Source organism: Scyliorhinus canicula, chromosome 24 (assembly GCF_902713615.1).
Source record: "Scyliorhinus canicula chromosome 24, sScyCan1.1, whole genome shotgun sequence".
NCBI classification, from domain to species: Eukaryota; Metazoa; Chordata; class Chondrichthyes; order Carcharhiniformes; family Scyliorhinidae; genus Scyliorhinus; species Scyliorhinus canicula.
Genome location: NC_052169.1, coordinates 17721906 through 17731717, shown reverse-complemented (window position 1 = coordinate 17731717; position 9812 = coordinate 17721906). Strand labels below are relative to the sequence as shown.

Genomic DNA, 9812 nt, shown 5'->3' with positions numbered 1-9812 from the left:
CCTTCCTGAGAGGACATCAGTGAACCAAATGTTTTTTTATGATGATCAGTGATGATTTCACGGTCATCATTATGGGAACTTGCTGCCTGTGAATTAGCCACTATGCTTCCTATGTTTCGGCATATGGCTCCACTCAAAATACTTTAAAAGCTCCTGAGAATGCTGAAAGGCGCAATATAAATGCTCTGAAGAAGCGTCGTTAACTCTTGTTTCTCTCTCCTGTCTGGCAGCATTTTCTGTTCTTATTTTACACAGTAGTTAGCACTGTTGTTTCACAACACCAGGGACCCGCATTCGATTCCTGGCTTAGATCATGTGTGCGGAGTCTGCATTCTCCGCGTGGGTTTCCTCCGGGTGCTCCGCTTTCCTCCACAAGTTTCGAAATAAACGTGCTCGTTAGGTGAATTGGACATTCTAAATTCTCCCTCTCTGTACCCGAACAAGCGCCGGAGTGTGGCGACTAGGGGATTTTCACAGTAACTTCATTGCGGAGTTAATGTAAGCCTACTTGAGACACTAGTAAAGATTATTATTGTAAAAGTACAAAGCTTTCTCTTATTCTGGATATACTCTGCGATAGAACTTGCAATTATTCCCCCCCCCCTTTTATGTTGAGCATATTTCATACATGAAGTATTTCATACCTATTAATGCAACTTTAACAAGATGGTCTCTTGTTATGCTTTAACCCACAGGAGGGAGATAGAGAACTTAGTGGCATGGTGCAATGACAACAATCTCTCCCTTAATGTCAGCAAAAGTAGGGAGCTAGTCATCGACTTCAGGAAGCAAAGTGTCGTCCACGACCATCTGTATCATTGGTGCAGAGGTGGAGAGGTTGACAGTTTAAAATTCCTAGGTGTAAACATCACCATCAAACTGTCCTGGTCCACCCACATTGAAGATATGACCTAGAAAGCACAACAGTGCCTCTACATCCTCAGGAAATTCACATGTCCACAATGACTCATACTGATTTTTATAGATGTACCATAGAAAACATCTTATCTGGCTGCATCATAGCCTGGTATGGCAACAGCTCGGCCCAAGACCATAAGATACTACAGAGAGTCGTGAACACAGTCCAATCTATCACACTGCCTTGGGAAAGTGGACAGCATAATCAAAGACCCCTCCTACCTGGGTTATTCTCTCTTCCAACCTCTTCCATCAGGCAGAAGATACAAAAGTTTGAGAACACGCACCAAAAGATTCAAAAACAGCTTCTTTCCCGCTGTTTCAAGACTCTATGAACTGAACTGATCTTTCTACGCATCTTCTCTATAGTTGTAGCAATATATTCCGTATACTTCACCCGATGTCATGTATTTACATTGTGTATTTATTGTAAGTCCTACGTTTTTCATGTATGGAACAATCTGCCTGAACTGTATACAGAACAATACTTTTCACTGTACCTCTGTACACGTGACAATAAATCTAAATCTAATCAGTGCTTTCTTTATTCCTTTAGGCGACCAGAACAGCACACAATATTAAGTATGGTCAACAAGGTTTGATAAAGATTCAACATAACTTTGCTACTTTTCAATTCTATTTCTCTAGTGATAAAGCCTATTATCCTTGGTTTCTTTTATGGCTTTTGCTAACCTGTGGCACAATTTTTAATGATTGATGTATTTGTTCTCAGACATCCCTTTGTTCCTCTACCCCACCTAGACTCTGGGCAATAAGTGACCTACCCATCCTTCCGACCAAATATATTGCCTCACATTTATCAGTGTTGAACTTCATTTGTCAATATTTGCCCATTCTGCTAGCTTCTTAATGTCTTGTAATTTGTTGCAGTTCTCCTCAGTGTTGTTATTCCCCTAATTTGCTGTCAACTGCAAATTTAGAAATTATGTTAATTCCAAATTGTTAATATAAATTGCGAACAGCAGTGTGTGGTTCCAGCACTGATTCTTGTGGAACACCACTTCCTAATTTCTGCCACTCGGAATAACTACCCTTTATTCAAACTTGGTTTTTGGCTTGATACCAATTAAGCAATCTATTCTGCCCTTGTCTCCTAACTCCACATTCTCTGACCTTAGTCATTCATCTATTATAGAACATAGAACAGTACAGCACAGAACAGGCCCTTCGGCCCTCGATGTTGTGCCGAGCAATGATCACCCTACTTAAACCCACGTAACCAGTATACCCATAACCCAACAATCCCCCCATTAACCTTACACTACGGGCAATTTAGCATGGCCAATCCACCTAACCCGCACATCTTTGGACTGTGGGAGGAAACCGGAGCACCCGGAGGAAACCCACGCACACACGGGGAGGACGTGCAGACTCCACACAGACAGTGACCCAGCCGGGAATCGAACCTGGGACCCTATGGGCCACCTAATTGAAGATCTGATGAAAATCCAGCTAAATTACATCTACTACTCTACCATTGTCTACCCTCACTGTTACCTCCTCAAAAACTTCAATAAGATTGGTCAGACAAGGTTTCCCCTTTTGAAATCCATGCTGACTTAATTTTTCTTTTCTCGATGTAATTTATTCTCTCCATTAATGGAGATTCCATTCATTTTCCTTCCACTGATGTTAAGTTGATGTAGGAATTACATTCACAATCACCAATCTTTGAAATGAAAAAAATGATTTACATCTTTCTCTAATAAATTATAAAATATGAGCAGTAATATCTCTATCACTTCCCTGGATTCTTTTAAAATGTGCGGATGCAATCTATCTGGGCTAAGGTTTTTTAAAACCCTCTTTGAGCTCGATTAGTATAGGACATCTCCCCCTGTAAAAATATTAAAAATGCTCTTTGGCAACCTTTCGACTTGTGAAACAATGTATTAAACATCAGCTGGTGTGGCTCAGGTGTCCCACTCATGTATGATGTTCTCTGCAACGTTTGCTGTAGAGGAAGACAGAGGGCTGAGAAGGAAGGGGTGTATAGCCAGCCTTGGTTTCCTCTGGCCCCTCTTCGCCAATTGACCTTTCCGCTTCTCTCCTCTTCCAAAGCCCTTCCAAAGTCAGCCTCCCAAGATCACGACCATTAGCAATTTAGCAGGCCAACAGCACGGGTTCAATTCCCGTACCAGCCTCCCAAACAGGCGCCGGAATGTGGCGACCAGGGGTTTTCACAGTAACTTCATTGAAGCCTACTTGTGACAATAAGCGATTTTCATTTCATTTCATAGTTGTCAATGTCAATATCTGCCACCTTCATATTTTGTCTGCAGGTGTCCTTGTAACAGAGGTTTGGATCCCCAGGAGGTCATGGCCTTACGGCCAGTTCAACAGTCAGGTTTTTGGCCGACATAGATCTGATACATGTGGCCAAGCCAACGCAGATCTCATTGGCTTGGCAATGCCGGTGTGCTGATGAAATTAGCATGCTCCAGCACCTTGTCTTCCCATGTGATGCCGAGGATATGTTTGAGAGAACGAAGATGGAAACGGTTCAGCATTCTCTCCTGCCTATAAGATGTTGTCGTGGTCTCTTAAAGTGTGCAGAGGAAACAGGCTTGGGAGTCTCACAGTTTGGTGTTCTCAATCAGGTTGCATTATTCCACACACTCTTTCTCAGCTTGGACGTAACAGCTGCAACTTTTGTAATGTCTAGGCTCATTTCAGCATCAAGCGACAGATTGCTGGTGATTGTGGAGCCTAGATATGTGAAGCTATCAACAACCTCCAGCATCACATTGTCAATGCTCATAGATGGCAGTATGACAACATCCTGCACCATGACATTTGCCTTTCTGCTGCTGATAGTCAAACCATATTATTTACAGGCATGAGAGTCTGTCCTTTTGCAGATGAAGGTGGTCCTCCATATGGAACTGAAATGTGGCATTGTGTTGTTGAGCAACTTTCTGATGGGGGTGCATTTTTCCCTTGGATCTCAGGTGGACAAAGCTGAACAGATGTCACAAGTTCCAGGATGTAATTGGGCACCCGCTGTAGATGATCCAAAGGCTATGACTGGAAATGAAGAAACTGCAACCCTGTTTGGTCCCATTGTGGATGATACCCTATCATACAGTGCAGAAGGAGGCCAGTCGGCCCATCGAGTCTGCACCAACCCACTTAAGCCCTCACTTCCAACCTATCCCCGTAACCCAATAACCCCATCTAACCTTTTGGACACCAAGGGCAATTTAGCATGGCCAATCCACCTAACCTGCACGTCTTTGGACTGTGGGAGGAAACCGACGCAGACACTGGGAGAACGTGCAGACTCCACACACAGTGACCCAGCAGGGAATCAAACGTGGGACCCTGGTGCTGTGAAGCCACAGTGCTATCCACTTGTGCTACTGTAGCTGACCTTACCCGTTATGTTATCATGGGACACACAAACATATGAACTAGGATCAGGAATAAGCCAGAAAGAGATGATATTGAACAGTTTTGGCAGGCTAACTTTCTTCCGCAGCTTTAGACAACCTTTGCTCACATGGTCAAAGACCTTGGTGAGATTGATGAATGCTATAGTGGTCTCCTGAGTTCATGGCATTTGTCTTGTTGCTGCTGGACTGGGAGGTTCACATCAGTTGTCGATCTTCCAGTTAGGAAACCACACTGGGATTCGGGATGGATGCATTCAGCCAGCATCTACAGTCCAACAAAAACAACTTGAATAGGTTTCCCACAATGCTCAGCAGGAAGATGCCTCAATAGCTGTTGCAATCTCTGTAGTCGGCCTTGTTCTTGTACATGGTCAACAATCTTTGCATCATACATATCCTGGGGCACTTCCCTCTCCCTTCACGAGGGGCAGAGACGTTTGCCCAGGAGTGCTAGTTCCCTGTGCTGGAGCTTTGCCAATAGCAAGTCATATCTTTGCTAAGCTTCTAATATCCAGCTCACATGGTAGCTACACCTTCCTTAGTGACCTAGAGTACAACTCAACGTGTTCCTGCCAACTGTCAACTGCAGTCGGTGATGACCTCTCCTGTTTTGTTCTCAATGAACCCGTTTCCTTTGCTGATAGGCCTGTTGCTTTTCTGATCCTTTCATACGTACCCTTAGCATTCCTGTGTCAAAGGACATCTGGATATTCTCGCAAAGATGTGACCAGCTGTCATTGGCGCAGCACTGACCAGTCGTTAGACCTTCGCTCCCTACAGATGCTGCCAGACCTGCTGAGATTTTCCAGCATTTTCTCTTTGGTTGCTGTTCGACTTTACTATAGGCAACTCCAATCCCATTCCGCCTTCTCACTTGGGTCTCTCAAAGTTAAAATGAGAGACCTTATCTTCATCAAGTTCCATTGACTAACCTTGAACTAGTCAGCATTTACCCCCTGCCCCCCCCACCACATGCTTCCCAAATGTTGAGCGTATGTTATTGTAAATGGTGTATGGCTCCGCTTCACTTCGGCACTCTGGTGGGAATGCTGCAGAATGTCCATTCAGCTGAGTGGATGAACTGTTGATTTTGATCTGAGTAGGTAGTGTAGATATTCTATTTGAACCATTTTGTGGGGTGTTCTGATCGACGGCAGTGCATTCCTTACACCCTGGTATCACGTTTCTTTCTGCTCTTCCCCTGCCAGATTAAAATACAATCGTTTCTTTCCCACCGTCCAACTAAGTGAGCTTGATCGCTTTTAGGGGCTCTGTCAATCAAGCCTGTTGAGGTCCGTGCAGAACTCGGCCATCATGCGTGCATCATTGAGCAGCTGCATGTCATCCATCAGTCAGATGCACATGGATCTGATGTTCCAGCTTGCTGATCGGAGAGTTGGCATCTTCTCATTTGCCGGTTAGATTCGGTCCACTCGTTGAGCAGAGACTCTTAAGCTCCAAGGACTCAGTGAAGCAGATGGACCGAGGTGGGTCAGCGCTGCCTGACTGGTAAGCAAGGGCTGACTAGTGGGACACAATGAGTCTCCCACTGTCAGAAGCAGCCCATTGTACCTGTTGTTTAATTGAATTGGGCGTATCAAATGCCTGCTGTCTCCCATGTTGTGTTAACTGAGCAGCAAAACTGGAATGTTCTCCCCAGGGTAGAAGTCAGGGGAAATATTATCAAAATCACAGTCTGTCCAAATGTCAGGGCGCCACTCAACCTCACTGCTCAGATCCAAAGCAATGCAGAGCTCGTCGTTCAGGGAAGCCAGTGCCGTAATGGTATTGCCGCTGGATGAGTAATCCAGAGATGCAGGGCAATGCCCTGATGACCCAGGTTCGAATCCCACCACGGCAGATGGTGAAATTTGAATTCATGGAATTAAAAGTCTAATGGTGACCATGAAACCAGTGTTGAAAAAACCCCACCTGGTTCACAATGTCCTACATGTGACTCCAGACCCACAGCAATGGGGGTGACACTTATAAAACCCTCTGAAATAGCCACCAAGCCACTCAAAATAAATGGGCATCAGTAACCAGCTACAATCGCCCCCTCCTTAGTTAATAAAGAATGCCATTACTTAGGAATTCACTTGCAAAATAATTTTAAAATACAAAGTTAATACACAACCACCAACACAACAAAAATGCTCAGGATCCTGTAACAGAACTTCCATCACTCAACTAGTCAGACCACACCTTGAGTGCAGTATAGCCAACTGCGACCCACATACTGCCAACATTACCCTCTTTGAGGAAGTTCAATGCTGGAAGCGTTCTGTTACAATTACTGTTGGTATACCAGCATCGGCCATTGCTGACCGGGTACAGCCTCCAGAACCAAAGAATGGTCCACAAGTTGACATACTGCTAAACGTTCAAATGGTCAATTAAATATTTCTAAGTAGTGCATCAAGCTCAAGCATGTCTCAAGCAAGTTCAGCTCCAACTGTACAAGACTGCAACAGTAGTGGACTCGCCAACACTAAACGCATTCAAATGGTCATTGGATAGGCATATGGGCGATAAGGGAATAGCGTAGAGGGACTTTAGATGGGTTTCACAGGACGGTGCAACATCGTGGGCCAAAGGGCCTGTACTGCGCTGTAATGTTCTATGTTCCCTTTGCTAATTCCTTCTAAACCCACCTCAAACTCCAACTCTTTCACGTCAATCACTCTTCCCTCTAAGGATTAATTTAAGGTAAACCTGTTAAACTTTTAAAATTCGTGACACCATCAATTGTACACTTCCTGCAAAAACCCCCTGGTGGGTGACCTTGGAGGGAAGCTTTACCAAGTACACTTGTGAATGATAGCCCTCGCTCAATCTGCTGCTCAAACTCGGTTTTGATTATCACCACTGTGGTGATATGCATCACTGTAGATACACAAGGGGTTAATGTAAGTAGACATAGACTAGCTAGACACTAGAGGGAGCACCAGAGACATGACACACAGACACTCAACCAATAGGTGAGTAGGATAGGACACGACCGATCGGCATTCACGATACACACAGAGGTGACACTACCACAGGGGGCATTACACCAACCCATATATAAAGGACACAGCACGCATGATCTGCCTCTTTCCAGTGGAGACACTCAGTGAGTACAGACACAGGGTTGATTCAATATCACACCCACCACGTGGATTGTAGCAGACTGGTCTGTCAGTCTGAGTAGCTATAGAAGGATCAACAGCAGAGGCGAACCTAAGTAAGAGAATTGTACATAGTTCAATAAATGTGTTGAAGCTATCTCCATGTTTGACATGAAGCTATCTCCATGTCAGAATGCACATCAAGGAAGCAGCTTATGCTACGCCAAGAGCATAACAAGACAACCACCACATACCAAATCAGCCACAAACATGTAGAACTGGGCAGCGTTTTAGAACACGGTTCTTAAAAACTTACATGACAAATATTCTGTGCTATATTTAAGAACGGTAACTCGCAGTTAATACATGGAATGGGTTTATGACAAAAAAAAAGCATTTTTAAAATCCGATTCAGTCCAGCAGGCTCAAGTAACTCAATAGGAAATAACTGAAAGCGATTTTTAAAAAAAAGCTATACTGAACACTTTCTACTAGTCCCACTGGTGTATAGTAGTCAGTTTGTTAATAAATAAAAAAAGTATTTAAAAGCTTTTAAAATGCCACCTTGAGCCGAAGAAAAAACAAGGTGGGCAAGTATGTGCAAGCAGCGGAAACTTGCCATGATGAAGAATTCAGTCGGGGGGTTGGCCAGCTTTGAGGCAAGGGCCAGCTTGTAACGCAAATGCTTTCTTAAATTAGCACAAAGTTGGGGTGGAAGCTCGATTCGCAGTCCCCCCTTTCAACAACAGAATAGAAGCAATGACATTCAAACCGCTTTTCAATGAGTTGGCAAAATGGAAGACGGCATTTTGAAATCAATTTTAATTAAAGGGGGTGGCAGCGAACAACGAGATCTCATGCCCAATCTTACTAGCAGCTTTCAATTGGGGAAAAAAAAAACACAATACTCTTGTCGGTCCGAACAAAAATACTCAATAAATAAAAATTGGAACGCCACTAAAGACAGCAAACGTTATGATGGAAAGTTGCAGGACAGTGAAATGACAATTTGCAGCAGTTGTTTACACGGCAGTAATGGATTGATTCTTTATGCTGGAGTTGGTTTTTTTGGCCAGACGGTGACTCAATCTTGATCCCGCACCCTCCGACAGATTTCGGCGGTGAACTCGGAACACTTAGAATCACCTCCAAGATCTTTGGTCAGCACCTGCAAAAAAAGATCGATAATGGTTTAGACTGCACGAGATGAACAGAAAGAATCGTTGGGGGGGGGGGGGGGGGGGGGGCATGTTATCCCACAGTGGAAAGTACCCACTAAACCTGTGGAATCAACATCAGATCGAACTTCTGATTGCCAACTCTATCACATCCAATTTGGTAAGGAGGACAGCACATCAGACTAAATGATCGAAAACTGCAGTGGTCACTCTGGTTAACCAGGGAAGAGGGGTTAGTCAACCAAAGCTAAAAATCTGCAGCCTTTCATTTGGAAAACAGCTCGTTATTGGGTTTAGTCGGTAACGTAGTAAAACGTCCCCAGGCACTTAGAATAGAATAGAATAGAACATCACAGAACAGGCCCTTCGGCCCTCGATGTTGTGCCGAGCAATGATCACCCTACTTAAACCCACGTACCCCATATACCCATAACCCAACAATCCCCCCCATTAACCTTAAACTACGGGCAATTTAGCACGGCCAATCCACCTAACCCGCACATCTTTTGACTGTGGGAGGAAACCGGAGCACCCGGAGGAAACCCACGCACACACGGGGAGGACGTGCAGACTCCACACAGACAGTGACCCAGCCGGGAATCGAACCTGGGACCCTGGAGCTGTGAAGCATTGATGCTAACCACTATGCTACCGTGAGGCCCACACTTCATAGAACTCCGGGTCAAACAGGATGTAGAGGTTGCAAACAGCTTGAAACAATGGCCCAAGAATCAGATTGGAATCAGTGGCTGGGAAGCAGCTTGTGGTGGGCACTGACGATTAGGACTTGGACCTTCCCAATAGTTAACTGAAGGAAATTTCAGCTTATCCGAGACTGGATGCCCCAGTGATCTAAGACAGGCAGTGGCGGGGTCGAGAGAGGGGTGGTGGCGGGTTGTCCTCAGCGTCCATCTGGAGCCAGGAGGTTGTGTTTGGGATGATGTTGCTGAGAGCAGCAATAACTAGACGAGAATTATGATATGGCAGGAATAGATCGGGGGTGGGGGGGGGGGGGGCTCCAGGAGCAGCAGACAGGAGCAGAAAGAGATGCTGTTGCAGGAGATTCTTACAACACAACTAGTTATGCAAGAGTAGAATCAGGCAAGGTAGTCATACTCAGCTGGACAATGGAAGAGTGTTTTTGGAACATAAGGATAGAGAGGACAAGGTGGAGGAGGGATCAATTTTTC

The 9812-nt window shown here is 44.8% G+C and overlaps 1 long non-coding RNA gene across 4 annotated transcripts in view; it reads left to right on the top strand.

Moving 5' to 3' along the window:
* The window catches only part of LOC119956779, a 36268-nt gene extending 34526 nt beyond the window's left edge, over positions 1–1742 (top strand). For 3 of the 4 annotated variants that reach the window (XR_005458678.1, XR_005458680.1, XR_005458677.1), the window contains exon 5: positions 696–903. This is a non-coding gene — a long non-coding RNA (uncharacterized LOC119956779). Of the gene's footprint in view, positions 1–695; positions 904–1474 lie in introns of those variants that run through there. The other variant, XR_005458679.1, reaches the window with a different exon arrangement.
* The last annotated feature ends 8070 nt before the right edge of the window (positions 1743–9812 follow it).